Here is a 21,125-nt window from a genome sequence, read left to right as displayed (position 1 = left end):
GGTGACGTCAGCGCATCAGCCCCTCAGTGCCGTGGGGTGCAGGGGGTGGGGACTGGAGAACTAGCATAGGCGTGGCCACAACCGTAGTGCTGGGTGCAAGGGCAGAAGGCAGATTCAGGTTCCAGAAGCATGTCTCGATAAAGCCATCCCAAGTGTGGGGACTTTAAGTGGAGATGAGGGTCAGAAGAGAGGTGACATCTTCTGCATTCACGGAGATGACGTTTACTGGGGAGCCAGAGTGGGAGTACGATTCGCCAGGGTCATGTGGTCTCACTCCTGCCTTTACTTTAGATCGTCTGAGGAGCTTTTTAAACGCAGGCGTGTGCCTTGGGTTGTTAGTACTCGCTGTCCTTATGTCGTGATTGTTGGTTTGCGGGTCCGTATCCCCCATCAGACTGTAAATCCTGTAAATCCTCTGTCTTGTGGGTGGACTCGGGGCTGGCCCACAAGGAGGCCGTGGCACATTTGCTGAGTGTGTGAGTGCGTGAGGGACTCTATGGCTAGGTCCTACCGGGGAAGTGGCTCACAAAAGGAGGAGAGAAGCTGCCCCTTCTAGCCCTGGTTCCGCCATATTCAGGCCACCAGGCAGGGAACCAGCCCTTTGCAGCCCTGGCCCAAGTTCTGGGGTCCGGTCCACTCCAGCTGCACTTCCAGCCCCGCAGCAGCTGCCGCAGAGGAACTCGTCCTCACAGGGGTGTGCGATGTCCTCCCAGTTTCCTTAGACTTCGACGGGCCTGGGTGGTCCTGCTACCCTCAGCCCTCAGGGCATCCTGGCTCTGAAGACAATTCCTGAACCCAAGAGGTCCTGCTCGGGGCTCCCCTGAACTTTGGGAGCCCACCTTCACACGAGGGTAGCCCGACCGGGTTTTCATTTTCAAGGGGTCCCCTCCACTCCACCTCCCCCACCTCCAGCTGAGATGGGTGCTTGGCCCTGTTGTCAGGGTTGGGCTGCAAGTGCCGGCCTCACACCCAGACAGCCTCCACGTCAGTGGGCGCCATCCTCTCTGCTCTGGCCTTGAAGTCAATGGAGCTCTGCGTGTAGCTGAGAAGGCCCAGGCTGTGGAGGTGAAGATGCTGGCTCCGGCGGTTCTGGGCAGGATGGAGGGAAGGGTGCCAGAGTCTCTCTGGAAAACTGGGGGATGGAGTGCGCCTCCTCCCCTTTGAGGGGTCTGGAGAAGTGTCAGATAGCCCGCTGACACCCTGGACTCAGAGCTGGCTCAGCCTGGAGGACTGCCCCCAGGGCAGGCGAGGCCTCAAGCCTCAGAGCCTCTGGTGAAGGTCGCACCTTTCCATGCCTTCCCAGTCTGAAGGGACTTGCAATCTGCCGCTAGTTGGATTTGAGTTTGGGTGTCTTTCTGCGGCCTCTAAGAATTGCACGGTGAGGCCACCTAGCCTGGGGCTGGCAAGAGACCTGACCGTCCGCCTAGCCAAGGCTTTGGGCCTGTGGGTGATCCAGCTGCTTGCGTCCCGAGGGCGGGTGGCTTGGGGCTAGAGAAGAAGGAAGCCCAGGTGCCATGTTGCTGCAGACACCCTCGTGTCAGGCAGGGCAAGGGACGCAGCTGGGAGGAAAGGCAGCTTGTCCTTCAGCGGAAGTCGAGCCAGCCATACATCTGCCACCTGGGCGCGTCTCTGAACGTCTCAGTCTCCCAGCATGTAGATAGAGGAGGGGGAGACACAGGGCAGAGAAAACACAGAGAGAAAATGGATGTGGAACACAAGCACAGAGCGTACAGCTGTAAAATGCACTAACCCATCCAGTCACTCATCACATGTTTCGTGAGCATCTGATCTGTGTACAGAGCTACGCTAGGTCTACAGCAGATAGCAGAAAAGCAGTGGTTTCTTCCCTCAGGAGTGTCTCAGAACAGGGGATTGGATGGGGCAGGAACCTGGCATCAGGCGTTTACTCCCCGTGGGACCCGAGGCAGGGGGTTGGACCTCTCTGAGCCTCTGTTTCTTCAGCTTGGAGGTGCCCTGATGGTCCAAGGAACTAAGCCCATGAGGCCTTGAGCAGGGGCTGACCCAGGGTAAGCCATGGAGACAGCAGAGGCGTGGCGATGGCAGCAGGAGCTGTGTGCCTGGCTGTCCCACGCTGAGCCCCCGAGACTGCCTGGGAGCTGACTGGACACCCCCTGCTGCCACATCCCTGTTCTCACCTCCCTCGCAGCTCTCCCCATGGCTGTGCGTGCCATGCTGGTCCTGTGCAGAGCCGTGACTTCTTATCTGCACGACCCTCACACTGTTCACGTTAGCCCTCAACTTCAGGCAAAGAGCAGGCACAGGATAGATCCACAGGCATGCCCTCCCCAGCCCTCTGAACCCCCATCCTGTTGCTATTTTCCTAGCGTGCTAAGATTTATTTTTTATAATTTATTTATTTTTGTCTGTGCCGAGTCTTCCTTCTGTGGGCTTCCTCTAGTTGTCGGGGGCAGGGTCTGCTCTTCCTTGCAGTGCACGGGCTTCTCACTGCAGGGGCTTCTCTTGCTGTGGCTCATGGGTTTAGTTGCCCCACAGCACGAAGCACCGAACCTGTGTCCTCTGCATTGGCAGGCAGGTTCTTAATCACTGAGCTACAAGGGAAGACCCTACAGATAGTAGCTACTCAATAAGTGCTCCACCGGATCAAGGCATAACTTTGCGATGTTTAGTGAAATCTCTGAGCAGACTGGTTATTGGAAGCACAGGGCCACTAAGAGAGATCAGCGTTCAGCACAGAGGACAAGCTGCCTGAGAGTCAGGCCACCGGGCGGCCTGCTCCCTGTCCCTCTGCTTCCGTCCGTGGGACTCTGCCAGTTACTGAACCTCGATCCGCCTTAGCTAGCACAGAAGTAGAACGGGAACAACAGGGCCACCTGGTGAGATGCTGGGAGAAGTAACTAGAAAACTGGATGCAGATTGGTTAGCTCCTGGCACGTGGGACATGCTGCCGATGCTGACGGGTGTTACAACCACTCCATAGGCTGACGCTGGGCTGAGGGGCAAGGGACGCGTCCTTCTGCCAGATCCGCACTGTCTTGTCCTCTGATCGTAACCGGCGTTGCTCTCTGTGTCTCCGTCTGACTCGGAATCCAGGCTGGATGCATCCTTCACACCGGTGATGGCCGCAGACCTCAGACCACAGCGTATTTAGTCTAATGCTTAGTCCACGAGCAACAAGACTTCCGTACTTGCTGCAGAGGCCCTCCGCGACCCCACGCACCCACCAGAGCGGGGTTCTGGCCTGGGTTCAGGTCCCAAGACTGCGATGTCCACGCACAGGCCTGTGTTGACAGAGCACCCACTGCTTGCTCCACGGCTTGGTCCACCGTTCCCCGTTCCCAGGCGGCCTGGAGGAACCCCCACCCTCTACCTGGCTGCATCTGGGACTCATTGGTGCCGTCACGACAGTTTGTTTATGTGTAATTTCTGGCTGAGACTTGAAAGTTGAACTACCGCTCCGTTCTCTAAACAGCCACTACTGTTATACAAAAAGCAGGCCATCCCCTGGCTTGGATGTTGGACTGAAATCTCTCCTCCTGGCACACCTCGTGAGGGAAATCAAAGGGCTCATTTACTCCCAAGTGGAAACCACCAAGCTCAGGGTCCCATGGGGCCGGCTGGTCGTGCAGAGAAGCTTGAGGGTCCACAGGCCTGTTTACAGAGACGCGGTCCCCATTGGAAGTCCCAGGTTCTGGAAGCGGGGTCCTCCATCAGGGGACAGGAACGAAGGCATGGGTCCGCAGTCTCCCATGCAGCCTCAGAGGCTGCCCTTCTCCTCTGTCCCCTTGCCCCTTCCTCCAGGGAGGCGCCGGGCCTTCACAGAGAGTCTCCTTTGTTTCTCCCATGCATATTTCATGAGGCCGGGAGTTCTCCTGGCCTCTGGCCGCCCCGGTGGGTCATCGGGTTTCAGGACCAAGATTTGGACCGCTGAAGTGCTGATCTGTTCCGGCATGGGGGCAGGGCTGCAGCCCTCACCTCAGGGAGGCTGATGCTGCCCCCGACCCCCAACCCACAGGCGCAGGGTCTGCAAAGCAGCCCTGCTGTGGCTGACTGTCTATCAGAACAGGTCCAGCTGGAGGAACTCAGATGTGGCCCCCAGCTTGGAATTCATGCAGTTGTGCCTCCAAGGAGAGGAAGGAAGGGAGGGCCTGGTGACCGCAAGGCCTCTGTTCCTTCTCACTGTGGGACAGGAGGGTCCGGAGGACATCCGTCTGACAGCTCTGGGGGCTGGGGGGGATGATGACTACTGGGAAGCCTCACAGATAATGTGCAATCGCTTCCGAAATGAGGTCAAGCGCCCCTTCAATGCCACCAGCCTCCTGTCTGGTGTGCATCCATGCAGAGTCTAACTCTTCCTACGAGCTGGTGTAAGGTTGCTGTCCTAAATAAGTGCCCCACACCTCCGGCTTCACAGAGGTTTCGTCTCTCAGTCTGGAGGCCAGAAGCCCAGGGTCAAGGTGTCGGCAGGCTGCAACCCCTCTGAGGGCTCCAGAGGTGGACCCTCTCTCTGCCTTCCTGTGCAACTGGCACCCTCGGACTCCTCAGCTCGTGACTGTATCGCTCCAGTCTCTCTCTGCCTCTGCTTCACGTGTGCATCTTCCCCATGCGTGAGTCTGAGTCCAAATGGCCCCGTTTTTCAGGACACCAGCCACTGGTCCAATTTCCAGATAAAGTCACGCTCACAGCTTCTGGGGGTCAGGACATGAATGTACCTTTCCAGGGGACACAGTTCAACCCAGAACAGAGCTTGTCTCCACAGGGGCCCTTTTTGCTTTGATGTCTCAGTTTTCTCATCTGTAAAATGGGGATAATAGTCCCATCTTCTTAATTGGGCCCATGTGAGGATTCAGTTGATGAGATAGAGAGATGCAGAGTGCCAAGCGCGGTGTTGACACGGCAATGAGATGTAAAGCATCCTGTTCCTACTCTGATCATCAGCCATGGACTCCCAAAACCACCGTGGAAGGAGAGAGGGTCAGAGTCAGGCACGTCGCACGCTTCAGTGGTCTGGAGTCACTCTCAGAATACAGTCCCCGTGGCCCCCAGGCCTCATTCTGCTCACTGGCCCGGGCGTGTGGGCCGTGGCTTCCTCCCCATGTTGCGCTGGCCACCACCTCGGGACTGTCTCGCATCCATCGTCCATCCTGCTGCCTGAAACACCCTTCCCAAGCTCCCTCAGGGCTGGGCTTCTCCCCAGCTCCCTGACCTCCCCATCCAAAGCTGGCGTGCCCTCGGGGGTCAAGCTCAGGCACAGCCTCTCATCATGTGGCTGCCACTTTGCTTTCTTCACAGCGTTAGCGCAGTCTGTCATTTTATGCAGGTTGCTACCTGAATGCATCCAGGACAAACCCCATGAGGGCAGGGACCCTGCTCCTCCCGTGGTGCAGCTGGCCCTCCGCAGCCTTGAATGACCTGAGCCCCTCATCACAGTGGGTGTTTTATTGCTGGGGGGCAGCCTCTGTCTGGGGGTCCATGATGAAAAGCAGACCATGAGAGAGCTTGGTGTGGCTCACTCAGCCTTGTGTTTCCTCTTCTGTTTATTTCCACTGAAATCTTTATTTTGAAAAAAATTGTTGGGGCCAGCCATAGAAAAATTGCCAGATATTACAGTGAACTTCCATATGCCTGTCACCCATTGTCAATATTTAGCAAATTTGGTGTTTCACCGCTTCTCTTACGGTCAACATCATGATCGTTACTCGTTTATTTTTGCTGAACTCTTTGGAAGTAACTTGTGGTGGCTGTGTCCCTTTTTGCCCCTGAGTGCCACAACACTGGTCCTTTAGGAACAGGGACATTATCCTACACACCCACGTGGTCACAAAGCCTTAGGAAACTTTCATGTTCAGATCTCCTGGGACCACGCAGTGCGTTCAGGGTGAGGTCTCCTGAGTCTCCTTTCGTCTGGCGTGTGCCTCGGCCTTTGCCTTTCATTTCTTCACCACTGTGCAGACCTGCCCTTTGGTATGCTACTCCTCTACTCACATTTTTTTAGACAGAATTCAACCGAGCTTATGCATTTTGGGAAACTGAAGGGTTTTAGGAGGGCTTCCCTGGTGGCTCAGATGGTAAAGAATCTGCCTGCAATGCGGGAGACCTGGGTTTGATCCCTGGGTTGAGAAGATCCCCTGGAGGAGGGCATGACAACCCACTCCAGTGCTCTCGCCTGGAAAATCCCATGGACAGAGGAGCCTGGCGGGCTACAGTCAAACCCATGGAGCCACAAGGCAATGGACACAGCTGAGTGACTAAGCACACACAAGGGTTTTAGAAATGGGAGAGTTTTCCATTATCAAAAAATACTTCACCTTTTAAAAAATGAGTACATTTGGCAACCCCGGGCCCAAATTCCACATGGCATGCTAGGGCATGGTGTCCATCCACAGCGTCTAGTCGCAGAAGCAGTGTGTGTGTGACCCTACCGTGTGGGTGTGCCCTCACTGCCATGTACCTCAGAGAACAGTAACGGAGGAAATGTCTCCCAAGTGGTAGAACCCGGGAGATTGCTCCTTTCCCTCTTACTCCACGGAAAGCTATAAAAAGATGCGCCATCGCTGGAGGGGAAAGCCTTGCAGAGGACACACCATAAGCAAGGGTGGCTGGCATGCTGCGGGAATGTGCGCAACAGCAGAGGAGATAGGCGATGCAATGCTGCTTCTGAGAAGTATCTTGTCCATCAGGGGTTCATCAGCAGCTATGATCTTTCTCAGGAAATCAGATGCTGACAGCTCTTTGTGATGGGACCATCGGTCTCAAGGAAGATCACGCCTCCGTGGGCAGCTGTGGGTCTTGGCTAAGATGGGCCCCCACCCCAGCCATGTCTTTCTAGTATCCTAACTCACCTCCTAAATCAGAGCTGTTGTTCCCTGAGTTCAGACGAGTTCATGCTCAGCGCTGAGCAACCAGCGGGTGCAATGTTTGTATTTGTTATTGCTGTTCTCTCAGTCGTGTCTGACTCTTTGCGACCCCATGGACTGCAGCATGCCAGGCTTCCCTGTCCTTCACTGTTTCCCGGACTTTGCTCAAACTTGTGTCCGTTAAGTTGGTGATGCCAGTCAACCATCTCGTTCTCTGTTGTCCCCTTCTCCTCCTGCCTTCATTCTTTCCCAGCATCAAGGTCCTTGCCAATGAGTCAGATCTTCGCATCAGGTGGCAAAGTACTGGAGCTTCAGCTTCAGCATCAGTCCTTCCAATGAATATTCAGGGTTAATTTTCCTTTAGGATGGACTAGTTTAATCTCCTTGCTGTCCAAGGGACTCTCAAGAGTCTTCTCCAGCATCACAGTTTGAAAGCATCAATTCTTTGGCACTCAGCAGTTTTTATTGTCTAGCTCTCACATCCATGCATGACTACTGGGAAAACCATAGCTTTGACTATATGGACCTTTGTCAGCAATGTCTCTGCTTTTTAATATGCTATCTAGGTTTGTCATAGCTTTCCTTCCAAGGGGTAAGCATCTTTTAATTTCATGGCTGCAGTCACCATCTGCTGTGATTTTGGAGCCCAAGAGAACAAAGTCTGTCACTGTTTCCATTGTTTCCCCATCTATTTGCCATGAAGTGATGGGACCAGATGCTATGACCTTAGTTTTTTGAAATGAGTTTAAAGCCAGCTTTTTCACTCTTCTCTTTCACCTTCAGCAAGAAGATCTTTAGTTCCTCTTCACCTTCTGCCATAAGGTTGGTATCATCTGCATAGCTGAGGTTATTGATTTTTCTCCCAGAAATCTTGATTCCAGCTTGTGCTTCATTCAGTCTGGCATTTTGTGTGATATATTCTGCATATAAGTTAAATAAACAGGGTGACAATATACAGCCTTGACATACTTCTTTCCCAATTTTGAACCAGTCCTTTGTTCCATGTCTGGTTCTAACAGTTGCTTCTTGACCTGCATACAGGTTTCGCAGGAGGCAGGTAAAGTGGTCTGGTATTTCCATCTCTTTCAGAATTTTCCACAATTTGTTGTGATCCACACAATCAAAGGCTTTAGCATAGTCAATGAGGCAGATGTTCTTTTGGAATTTTCTTGGTTTTTCTATGATCCAGCAGATGTTGGCAATTTGGTCTCCGGTTCCTCTCTGCCTTTTCTAAATCTGGCTTGTATATCTGGAAGTTCTCGGTTCACATACTCTTGAAGCCTGGTGTGAAGGATTTTGAGCATTACCTTGCTAGCATGTGAAATGAGTGCAATCGTGCAGTAGTTTGAATATTCTTTGGCGTTGCCCTTCTTTGGGATTGGAATGAAAGCTGACCTTTTCTAGTCCTGTGGCTATTACTGAGTTTTCTAAATTTGCTGGCATATTGAGTGCAGCACTTTAATAGCATCATCTTTCAGGATTTGAAATAGCTCCGCTGGAATTCCATCACTTCCACTAGCTTTGTTCTTCCTGTTGCTTCCTAAAGCCTACTTGACTTCACACTCCAGGATGTCTGACTCTAGGTGAGTGATCACACCATCATGGTGTGATGTTCGTATACTTGGCAAAAATACATAACTTATTGAATAAATGCAAAGTAACTGTTTTTCTTCTTCTCCGCTAACTCTCTGACTTTGTCCCCACAGCAGTGTTTCTCCACCTTCTTAGATGACTGTCACCTTTGGAGAAACATGCCCCACTCATGGGCTGATTCCTGTTCCCACTCCCCCAGAGGCCTGTGAGACTGTGTTCTCATTAATAATCACAATCCCATCTGAAACTCCATGGGCCTAAAGTGTCTTCTCACTCTGCATTTTCAAGTTCTGTGTAAAAAACTTTCCACTCATAATTTTTTAATATTGCAAGATGGAGAGATCCTTTCTATTCTGTATCGCTGCCATTGGCATTTGTGGTTGCCACCCCCCAACAGGGGGGCAAAAGACACCTCTTCCCAGACCATCTCCAACTTAAGGCTTTAGGATGGACACCCTACTGGGGAAGCACCTGGCCGCAGATGAGTCAGCATGGTGGTCACTGTTCTGGAATCTTCACTGGGAGCCTGGTCACGGGGCCTGAAGAAACCAGCCTCCTCATAGGTAGGGCATGGCCCCAGATGTCCCGGTGGCTCTGAATCCCACGTTCTCGCCCAGGGAAGCAATGCTGACCTGTGGAAAGGGAAAACAAAACCAAGAGTGCCAGCCACCAAATATGCCCAACTTCAGAGGAAATCGTGAGTGTTCCTAAGAAGCAAACAACACAAAAGGCATTTGGGGTGAGCCAGGCTGTTTATCACCCTATCCACAATGTGTTTGCTGATAAAGATCTTACTTGGAAACTTTCTTTTGCAGAGATTAGGACTAATTTTCCAGTTAATAATTATAGGTATTAGAAAACTGTCAGCTGATCTGGCTACAAGACAACACAGGAAGTGTTTCCTCTTCATTTTTAGTCATAGTAATAACAGCATCAACCAGTTTTAAGCAAGATCAAATAGAAGAGCTGATTTGGATTATCCAACATAATGGTCCAATGTGCTAAATTAAGTGTGAAATCTTCTAATTTTATTCAGGCATGTAAATAAAGTTTTTATGCCTAAGTGCATTCAACGGCATGTTTTCAACTAGCTTTAAATAGCTTTTCAACCTAGTTAAGAGAGTTTGGAATGCAGACTCTGGGGCCAGATGCTTGGTTCAAATCTTGCCTCTGCCACTTTCTGCCTGGATCAGCCTCAAGTGTTACTCTGTCTGTGCCCTAGTTTGCTCCCCTGAACAAAGGGAATAATGATCACAGTACCCACAGTATGGGTTGGGAGGCTAAGTGGTTTTTACACTTATTTACAAAATCTTAGTTCAGTTCTTGGCACATGGGGAATATATAGTGGAAGTTAGGGAAGGTGACGGTGGCGATGGTGGTGATGCTGATAATGGTGATGATCATGGTGATGGTGGTGATGATAATGGAGATGATGATGGTGGTGAAGATGATGGTGAAGACAATGGTGCTGATGGTGGTGATGGTGGTGATGTTGATAATGGTGATGATCATGGTGATGGTGGTGAAAGTGAAGATGATGCTGATAGTGGTGATGCTGATCGTGATGACGGTAGTGATAATGGTGATGATGGTGGTGATGATAAGGGTAATGATGATGGTGATTATGATGGTTATAATGGTGGTGATGATTCCATTAATGTACACTGAATACTTGACACCTCTGAGTGCCATACTAGTATAATACATACATATTTGGTTAATTCTCCTAGAACCATTATTGTCCCTCTTTTCTGATGAAAATAGAAGAGGTTTAGGAAAGTTAAGAAACAGGAGAGACTCTGGACCCAGGCGTCCCAAATGAATGGGGTTGTGAAGATGGACAGGACATGTTTTCTGCCTCAAGGGGCCCATCCCTCCTACTAAGCATCTGACAGGCAGAAGAGTACACTGTTCTAGCACTGACATTGGAGAACAGCAGGTGTCATCTGACCCTCAGAGGCACCTGTCCCCTGGTTGGGGCAGACATTGTCACATCCGTATGGTTAAGGATAAATTGATACTCAGAGAGGTTATGTGGATCATTCAAGGTCACACAACTGGACCTGAGAGGGCCTCCTGACTTTGATGTTCTGGCTAATGCTGTCCATGGAGCCATGTTTCTTCCTCCCCTGACCTGGGGGAGCTGCACAAGCCCTGCTCAGCAGGACAATCACAATGACCCAGGCATACAGAGCTGGAATGGCTGCCACGCCTGGCTGAGTTAAGATGACAGCTGGACAACTGGCCCACTTGCGTGGCCTTTATGCAAGCATAGTTAGCAGTTGTTTGAAATGGGGCAGAGACCAGACTTTAGCAGAAACAGAGGGGCAGTTACTGTGTAAAAAAAAGAATGCTGGATGGGGAGCTGGGACTGAAGCCAGGGATTCTTCCATCAGGTCACATACTGAGCTCAAGGGTCTTGCCCCAGACCACACAGCCAGACTGTGATGGGTCAGACTCATCACAGGCTCATCTGATGGCAAGGTTAATGCTCTAACTTTGAAGGAGACCCATGGCTTGAGGCAGAAAGTCCAGGAAATACACATAAAATGGTCTTATGACCTATGATTGTTAGATGCTGGTGGTTAACATTGGCTCTGGGGTGACCAGGTCTATCTACATGTTTGTGTCCTAACTTAAGTCTGTCCACCCACTGATGAGTCACTATTTGGTTTACCTGAGAGGGCCAGTTGTCAGCTATCACCTCTAGTCTCTGCTCAAAGCTTTGCTTATTTAACTGAGGGTTGCTGTCCCAAACAGTGGCTCGTAACACATTTTGATTCCTAAGGCTAATCGTCGTTAGTCTTCTCGTGATGCCTTTGATTGTCCTATGTGTTCCTTATAAGATCAGGTTTTTTTCTGTTATGTATGTGTCTATCCCCACCTCCTCCCTCTCTCTTTCCCTCTCTCCCCAGCCTTCTTCTGCAAAAAATTGGGAGACACTTGTTAACTAAACAAATCAATAGGTGCACATCCCCAGTCTGCAAAGGCGCCATCAACATTAGATTAGTCCTTGACATCTGAGACTCAGATCCACCCAGGTATTGCAGAATCCAATTGTGAAATTGGTTTTGTTTCTTCACTTGGAATGCAACTCATGCTTGTTAAATCAGTGAATCACTGATTCAGTTCTTTTAGAACTGATTCTGAAAGATTTTTGGCTATTCTAACATTCAAACCAACTTCTAAAAATAAAGATTTGATATCCCTAAAGATGATCAAGGATAGAGTTCACATATAAATATTTTTAAAGAGGCAACAAGCTGGCAGTGCTCAAAGACTCTTTGTAGAAGTACACTGAGGACTCAAAGAGCCGTCCGAATGGTTAGATTCCCTCTTAAGGCCCAACACTTTAGTAATAATAATAATCAAAGATATTTTTAAAACCATGATTTATTGAGAGTACATTCTTCATATTTAGTCCAACATGACTTATACAGATCACCCACAGTGCTCACAACAGCATACAGATAAGGAAACAGGTTGAAAGCATGCAGAAGTTTGCCCCAAATCAGGTGATCATTGAATGCTAGGGTCAGGATCTGAATGCAGGTGTGTCAGGCTCTGAAATCCAGGCCACATTCAATCCACACTCACTTCTGTTATCTGACTGGATGTGTGTCCTCATGAGTGAGTAAGAGGGGGTCAGGTGGGAAGGGGTGGTGAGAACACCAATGTGGCTGGAAGAGGGGATACAGTGGGTGTGGAGGGGCCGAGGGGAGGAGGTGGAAAATTACACAGAGGCCATGGTCTCTACTCTGCTCATCAAGTCTGTGGGGAGCCTTGAGAAAAATAGGTAATGCAGTCCCACCCCAGATCAATTAACTTATAACATGTGGGGGTAGGACTCCCAAATAAATGTCAGTGTTTTTTCAAAAGTCCCCAAGGGGGTTCTAACGTGTGGCTAGGGGAAGATCCACCAGGATAGATCATGAAGGGCTGCACTGGCCATGGTTATGAGGGTTCCTGACTTAGTCTGTCCTGAGATACACTTTTGTTTATAACTCTACTCCCAGGGAATTTCCTTTGTCCCATATCCAGGCTGGAAGCAGGGGGCTGCCACACAGGGTCCAGGCAGAGTGGAGGGCTGAGGGCTGAGTGACATCCGACAATGTCTTCCTGGTCAACTTGAGAAGCAGCATAAACAAACCATGAAACTTAGCTTCTCCTCCGCCTCAGGACTCTTGGTCGGCTGCCACGGAATTGTCAGCCTCTTAGAAAGTGTCTATCTGCTCTCAGAGGCCATGGGAACACAGAAGGCACACAGAGCTCCAGCCCAGAGCCTTCTCCCACCGGAGCCAGCAGCACAGAGCAGCCCACCCCTCGGCCACCTGGTCGACCAGCGGGGCTCTCTGGGAACCCTGGGCCCCAACCTGAAGGCTGCAGCAGGGCAGGGGTGGGGTTTGGTCAGAGCTGTGTTAATTTCTTTATGAGTTTCCCTGGGGGTTACAATCAACAGGCGAGGGGGAAACCCCACACTTCCAAAGCAGCTGGCTCCTAGATGCTAATCTCGGCAGTTTCCCCCCACAAGCTAACCCACGCCAGGGAGAAGCTCCCCTCTGACATTGAGATCCCCACGGAAATTCAGTTCCCTTAGAACAATAACCCCTTTCCTCTTCCCAGGAATCCCTTTTCCCTAAAAGAAGATTTTCACAATAAGCCAAGGTGTTCAGGGATCTCGTTAAAGCATAACTTCATCATTGGACTTGTGGGAAAGTAAAAACATCACCAAAATATAAATCTGGTCACTAAATATTCACCGTAATGAAATTAAAGAAGCCCTCAAGTATCAGCTCTGTGCTTCCCACATTAACCCCTGACATTCTACACACTGACATTCAGTGCTCATTTGATTGCCCTGAAACTAGGGCATTCACTGACTTTTGCACAACATGACGGTAAATGCAGGGAAATACCAAGCATTGCAAGGATTGTTTGTTTCCTCTAGTCTACTAATTCCATCAGTAAGATTGTATACCACAGGGAAGTAGCATCAGAATTTTAAACTCAAATGTTCAAGGATGTTGTCTGCATGGTTATCTAAGTACCAATATCTGGAAAATATCTGAATGTCCTAGAACAGGGGTTCGGGGGGGAGGGGCTTTTTCTTAAAGGCCAGATAGTGAATATTTTTGGCTCTCCAGGCCACACGCTTATGGTGTCTGTCACGGCTCCTCAATTCTGCCAGGGTGGCACAAAAGTGGCCACAGGCCACACATAAACAAGCGAGCCTGACTGCGTTCCAAGGAAACTTGATTTACAAAATCGGGTAGCAGCTTCTGTGGTAAAGATCATGGTTATCCGATTCTGAAACAATAGAATACAATAGGCTATTTAACAGCTAAATGAAGAGCCTGTAGAAACTTGGGAACATGTAAATGATGGAATATTAATGTAAAAAGGCAGAAAACACATGTTCAGCTGCAATCATAAATAGTGTGTGTACAGAAGGGAGAAGGCTGAAAGGAGATGCGTCAATGAAAAGGGAGTATAGATGGGGGTGATGGGGACCTGTCTCAGTCGGTGTCTGCAGACGTGTCCTGAGCTACCAGGACAGAAGGCCAGGGTGCTGGCCTATGGCCAGCCGGCTTTCGCACATTCATCTACTGCCTCAGACAGATACCATCATTCATTCACTCAGCTGTTTGTGAATTTATGTAAAACCGTCTACTCACCAACAGTGAACTGTCTACTATTGAGAGTTTCTGACCCGGGAACATGTGATGAGGGTAGGTGGGCAGAGGTCAGCCTGGGGAGTCCTGCTGACGAGCCCGATCACCCCACTCCATAGCTGCAGTCCCTGAGAAGCCATAGGCGGGTCTGATAACAACCTTCCTGCTGTGCCTTGCAGAGCCCGCAGACATGGAGGGAGGTGATGGTGGTCTGTCCACCTGGGCCCACCTGGGACAAACGGGTCCAAATTAAGAAGGAGAGAGCTGGGCATGGTCTTCGCCTGCCCCACAGAAGGCTGGAGTCTCCGATGAGCACAGGAGACCCACGACCTCCACCTCTGTGCCACCGGCCACCCCTTCCATAGGCCCCATCTTGTGGACTGTCAGGTTCAGATCCAGATTCTGTTCAGGTTCAGGTTTATGTCTGAGAACAGGCCAAAGGGCTGCATGTAAAACTCCAGGTGTCCGCCCTGCAGATGTTTCCTGAGCAGTTTGGGAATTTGGGATCGCTCGGAATAGCATTTGCCCATAAAACTGCCTAAAACGCAGTCCAAATGTCCGTAGAGAGTAACCAAATAGCTGTTTGTTGTTAGCTAGTTCTTGTACTTCAAGCTTCCGCTTTGGGCACGGATCTGGGGGTTCCGGTCACATTGGGGTGACCTGAGGGGTGCTTCCCGGGCACCTCGGGATCTGGTTTAGCCCGAAGCCTACAGTCGCTTGGCAGAGTGTCCCCTTTGGCCTTGACAGCTGACCGGGACACATGAGGGAAGCCCCTGGGGGCCTTCCTTAGACATTTTCCTTTAGGTAAAGTCCTGAAAGCATTGCTCAGGGTTCAGGCTGGCTCATAAAAGGTTTGCCAAAAGACAGAACAAAGGAGCTTCAGGAGAAGGTGCAGTCACCCCCAGGAAGCCTCCCCGGAGCCTGGGCAGGCCTGGATGCTGCTCCTGTTGTGGTAAAGCACACCCAACACAGAGGCCCCCGCTTCTCCTGTGTGTTTGCTTCAGGGACCATCTCCCCTGCTTCTTGGGGACATTTTCACGACAGTGTACATACTGTTGTTCAGTTGCTAATTTGTGGACTCTGCGACCCCATGGCCTGCAGCACGCCAGGCTTCCCTGTCCTCCACTATCTCCCAGTTTGCTCAAATTCAGGCCCATTGACTTGGGGGTTGGCACGCTGTATAGATGTTTCAGAGGCAGGGGTGGGGGCACCGGGGTGACAGGGCAGCCACAGGGAGCAGCCCATGAGTGGGAGAAGCTCACCCTCAGGTCACGCGTCCCCTTCCTTGGTCCACTCTTTGGTCCGATTCTTACTGAGTTCCTGCCATGTGCAGGGCACTGCTCTAGGGCCTGGACAAAATATACGGACATTCCTACCTCCCATAAGCCTGCAACCTAGCACAGGGCAGGCTCCATAGACCCGTTAACAGGCCTTTTCATTAATGTTTGTGGGGCAAGCCCTCTAGGGAGATCCAGCGAGTGAGGAGACAGGGCAGGGCAGTGGGCAGGGTGGACAGGGAAGGCCTCTCTGAGCAGTGACACTTGGCAGAGACCTGGGCGAATGGGATGTGCCACCCACACTCCTAAGAGGTGGCCCGGCACGTGCAGAGGCGCTCTGGCAGGCAGGCCTCATGTGTCTGAGGACAAGAAGGCCAGTGGGCCCGGAGTGGGGCCAGAAGAGCGAGTGCCTCTGAATTTGCAGCTTTCCGACCTTTTCATGGCTGTGTCCAACTCTGTTATTGTTGCTGTTCAGTTGCTCAGTTGCGTCCGACTCTGTGACCCCATGGATTGCAGCATACCAGGCTTCCCTGTCCATCACCAACTCCCGGAGTTTGCTCAAACTCATGTCCATTGAGTTGGTGATGCCATCCCACCATCTCATCCTGTTTGCCTCCTTCTCCTCCTGCCCTCAATCTTTCCCAGTATCGGGATCTTTTCCAAGGAGTCAGCTCTTCACACCAGGTGGACAAAGTATCGGAGCTTCAACAGCATCAGTCATTCCAAAGAATATTCAGAGTTGGTTTCCTTTAGGATTGACTGGCTTGATCTGCTTGCTGTCCAGGGGACTCTCAAGAGTCTTCTCAAGCACCACAGGTCAAAGGCATCAATTCTTCAATGCTCAGCCTTCTTTATGGTCTAACTCTCACATCTGTATATGACTACTGGAAAAACTATAGCTCTGAGTATATGGATCTTTGTCGGCAAAGTGATGTCTCTGCTTTTAAATATGTTGCCTAGGTTTGTCATAGCTTTTCTTCCAAGGAACAGGCATCTTTTAATTTCATGGCTGCAGTCACTGTCCGCAGTGATTTTGGAGCCCAAGAGAATAAAGTCTGTCACTATTTCCATTGTTTCCCCATCTCTTTGCCATGAAGTGATGGGACCGGATGCCATGATCTTAGTTTTTTTAAAGCTGAGTTTTAAGCCAGCTTTTTCACTCCTCTTTCACCCTCATCCAGAGGCTCTTTAGTTCCTCTGTAGCCATGATTAAGTGTCTCTATGGGAAACGGGGCTCCTCAGGGGCCTCGGTGTCCCCACGTGGAGGATGGCGCTAGGCGCCCCTCCCAGCCTGACTGTGGTGCCCGGAGGGAGCTCCACGGCGACTCCCCTGCCGTGCGCTGGGCCCGTGCCTTCAGGCCACTCAGGGGACACCCGTCCAGAAAGGGGAGCAGCTGCGGGGAAATTTGAGGCTACAATTGTGGGCTCATTTTTCACGGAGATCTGTGATGACAGTCACGGTTCAGTGTCGGGCGCCACAGCCAACGTCCCACCCACGGCTCGCAACCTGTCTCCACCACTGGGAACCTGGGGATGAAGACAAGGGCACTCCTGGGGGTGGTCCACGTGCTCGACGGAAGGACAGAGGGGGCCACACGATGGACAAGCCCCTTCGTCCGTCGGCCCCTCTGCTGCATCCAAGTAGGAGGCAGGAAACTTTGACAGGAGAACCTGAAAGATGAGTCCCCATGGGACCATGCTGACAATCTGCTGGGGGCCTCTAACCCCCAGAAAAGGCCGCAGCCCGACAGGGGCCTCACCCCACGGGTCCCAGGGGCCCCGTCAATCAGGACAGAGGCCGGGGCACAGGGACGGGTCAGGCGGCTTTAGAGAAAGCCCCACATTGTTTTTGAAGGGCAACCTTTTGCATCCTGGGTTTCACCGGCTGTGTGGCCACCCGGCCAGTTTAGCATTTGCTGGGAGCTGGGGAAGACAGGAGGGAGGAACAGCCCTCCCGGGTGAAGGTAGCCTGTGGTCATGCCTTGGGGAGCCTAGGGAGGGGAAGGGGCACATTTTTATCCCATATTTGGTGATATGGTGGGCTTCAAGTTCTTCTCGCGCCCTCATTTGTCAGGACTTAATGAGAAACCCCAAAAGGATTTAGAAATTTCCCTTTCCCAAGGACAGGAAATAAATGGGAATGTTCTAGGGAATTAGGGGAAAACCCATCACAGGGAGAGACAGTAGCCTTTGTTGTCTGCGTTTGTGAGCATGCAAGTGTAAGAGTGTGAGTGTGTGAGAGTCTGGCTGTAAGGGGGTGAGCGTGTGCAAGGGGGTTAGTGTGTGTAAGGGTGTGTGTGTGTAAGAGCAAGGCCTCACCTCCAGGATTCGTGTGCTGGGCCTTGAGGCCATGCCATTTTGAGAAGGTTAGTCTCTTCGGGGGTGTTCAGAACCTCACTCATGACAACAATTCATTCTTTGAAGTTCTCAGCTTTGAATAAACAGTTTACCTCTCATCAGGCATTTAGATGGGGGAGTAAGCAGAGCATAGCAAGCAAGTGTAAATGCCGGTTAAACCATGAGGACGTGAGGAACAAACAGATGACCGTGGGTCATGAGTACCCTCCCTCATTTCTTCCATACGACTTGCAAATCTTTGAGGAGGGGTGGGAAGAAAGGCTCGGAGGCTAACGTGGACCCTAGCTGGGCCTCCGTGTGAAATGGCTTCTCTCTGCTTCAGAGCATCTTGAAAACCAGAGCATACCCTCTGGGAATGGGAGGCCTTGTGTCCAGTTGCTCACGGCCAGCCACTTATTCATTACCGTAAGGAGAAGCCATGAGACCTGCAACTGGGAGACGGAAGCAGTTTCAGAGCAGAGAGGCCTCTGAGTAAAACAGGATTGCAAGTCCACCTCGCTGTTAGGATGGAGCCCACTCCCAGCTCGGCAGTCCCTTCAGGAGGCAGCATGGCCCCCAGATCCAAGGGACACGGGACGTGATGGGGTGGGGGGCGTCCTGCTTTCCTCTCATACAGATGGTGGTCTGCTCTCCCCAAGTCCCACATTCTTCTTCTGTCGCTCAGCCATCTCTCCTGGAGTTCACACTGCCTGACATGAGCAGAGCCTTGTTCTCTTTCAGTTCAGTTCAGTCGCTCAGTCGTGTCCAAATCTTTGCCCCCATGGACTGCAGCACACCAGGCTTCCCTGTCCATCACCAACTCCTGGAGTTTACTCAAACTCATGTCCATTGAGTCGGTGATGCCATCCAACCATCTCATCCTCTGTTGTCCCCTTCTCCTTCCACCTTAATCTTTCCCAGCATCAGGGTCTTTTCAAATAAGTCAGTTCTTTGCATCAGGTGGCCAAAGTATTGGAGTTTCAGCTTCAACATCAGTCCTTCCAATGAACACCCAGGACTGATCTCCTTTAGGATGGACTGATTGGATCTCCTTGCAGTCCAAGGGACTCTCAAGAGTCTTCTCCAGCACCACAGGTCAAAAGCATCAATTCTTTGGCGCTCAGCTTTCTTCACAGTCCAACTCTCACATCCATACATGACTACTGGAAAAACCATAGCCTTGACCAGACGGACCTTTGTTGGCAAAGTGATGTCTCTGCTTTTGAATATGCCGTCTAGGTTGGTCACAGCTTTCCTTCCAAGGAGCGAGCATCTTTTCATTTCATGGCGCAGTCACCGTCTGCAGTGATTTGGGAGCCCAGGAAAGTGCGAGTGCAGGCCAGGCATGCAGGGGAGGCAGCGCCTCTGGAAGCTCATAGGTCAAGAAGGCTGGAATTCTTGCATCCAGATCTCCTTGGGTTTTTTAGGACCACTCCTGTTACTGGACTCAGATAGAGGGAGGGGGCACAGGGGGCCCAGTGGGCCAGGTGGGTCCAGCCCTGCAGTGACCATGGCCTGGGCTGAGGGTCAGCTTGGATTTTCAGGTGGAGACTGTGTCCCCCACCCCATGCAAGGCTGCCCAGTGCTGGACAGGTGAGCAGGATGGATCCCAGGGGACACGGCTGGAGGGAGGTCGGGGAGAGGGCTGATCCCTGCTGGGCTCAGACAGATGCTTTCGGGGATCCTGGGATGGATGAGGAAGTCTGGTCCAGTCATGGAGCAGGAAGTGGGCCAGCCGGGCCCTGGGGGCCCCTGCTATTTCAGGGTCAGGCGTGGACACGGCAGCCCAGGAGGGAAGCTGGAGGGCAGGAAGGGAACCAGGATAGCACTGGGGACAGAAAAGACCACTCTTGTTCTGAGAGCTCCCATCTGTGGGCCGCCCTGTGGGGACAGGGTGGGTTCACCTTGTCCTCCGTTATGTCCCCAGAACACACGAGGACGTGCAAGGTGGCAGCAGTTTCTGCTGAGTAGTTTCACTGGGCCGACGTGGCTGATGAGGCAGGAGCCCTCCAGGACTGTGGGCTGCCGAGTGTGCTGTGGGCCTCCAAGGAGCCGCACTTCTTCAGCTCACACAGTGGAGACTCAGCCATCCGCCACCCACCACGCGTCTCATGGAGAGAGGGAAGACGAGATGTCCATCCATCTCCTGCAGATGTGGCTCAGTGGCCGCCTCCCCGGGGCCTTCTGCTTTGCATGCACTTTGCTCTCCCCCTTTTTTGCAAACTGCTTTTATCTTGTCATCAAAGAGACACAGTTGGCACTCCTGTGTCAATGCAGATAGAGCCCGCCCTTAGATCCCATCTCAAGGCTGCAGTCACAGACCAGGACAAATTAACAAAGCAAAACGTGTCTGGCCCGATAGCTGACTGCATGTGCAGTGGAAAAAGCCAAAACTAAATGCTGAGAGTTGATGACCTCCATGCCATCTGCAGGCGTGGTGCCCAGATGGGGTGCGATCGGGGGAAGGGTCCATGTCCACACCCCACAAACAGGGCACTGGCGGGTCCCTGCAGCAGCGAGAAGTGGCTTCCAGAAACTGCCCTCCCTGGGCACCTTGGATCTTGGGCCCAGGGCAGACTACACGCCTGTCACCAAGGCTTCCAAGTTCCCGGGGGATGCCCATTACCTGCTTCTGTCTGTTTGTCTGAGAACCAGCCCATGGGGCAGCCTGCATCTCCCCATTTTCTTTTTCTTTTCTTTTTTCCTCACCCAGATGCTCTGCAGGATGAGTTTTGAAATTGACTTCGGTCTGGATGATAAGCAGTCACCGCGCCACTGAATGCATAGGGTCACCTGGTGGTTGAGAAGCTTTGTCCTAGTTTCAGGGGACCTGGTAGCTCAGACGGTAAAGCGTCTGCCTACAATGCGGGAGACCCGGGTTCGATCCCTGGGTCAGGAAGATCCCCTGGAGAAGGAAATGGCAACCTACTCCAGTACTCTTGCCTGGAAAATCCCATGGACTGAGGAGCCTGGTAAGCTACAGTCCATTGGGTCGCAAAGAGTCAGACACAACTGAGTGACTTCACTTCAAGGGACCTAGGAAGGTTGGCACCAGGGAGCCGGCAGTGGCCCTTCCCTCCTGCACGCCGGGCACCACCTCCCTCCCGACTGCATAGGGACTAACCCTCCTGTCATGTCTTCCAGGATTCCTTTCTTTAAAAAAAAAAAAAAAATTAAATCATGCTTTATATTCATGAAACTGATGGCTGGAGATGCAGAGCAGAAATCAGCTAATTTATCTCTATTTTTAATAATTTCATTTATTTTTTGGCCGTGCTGGCTCTTTTCTGCTGCACGGGCTTTTCTCCAGTTGCGGTGAGCGGGGGCTGCTGTGGTGTGTGGGCTTCTTGTGGTGGCTTCTCTTGTTATGGAGCACGGGCTCTGGGGTGTGCGGGCTCAGCCATTCCACG

At 51.6% G+C, this 21,125-nt stretch overlaps 1 protein-coding gene across 1 annotated transcript in view; it reads left to right on the top strand.

The window, feature by feature from the left end:
• The first annotated feature begins 1,473 nt into the window (after positions 1-1,473).
• MTHFSD (methenyltetrahydrofolate synthetase domain containing) overlaps positions 1,474-21,125 on the top strand; it is a 249,990-nt gene continuing 230,338 nt past the window's right edge. The window contains exon 1 of the mRNA XM_061386944.1: positions 1,474-1,477. The gene's annotated coding sequence lies outside the window, so the exon portion shown is untranslated. The remainder of the gene's footprint in view (positions 1,478-21,125) is intronic.

Source organism: Bos javanicus, chromosome 18 (assembly GCF_032452875.1).
Source record: "Bos javanicus breed banteng chromosome 18, ARS-OSU_banteng_1.0, whole genome shotgun sequence".
Classification (NCBI taxonomy): Eukaryota; Metazoa; Chordata; class Mammalia; order Artiodactyla; family Bovidae; genus Bos; species Bos javanicus.
This window is presented reverse-complemented; position numbering and strand designations above follow the sequence as displayed.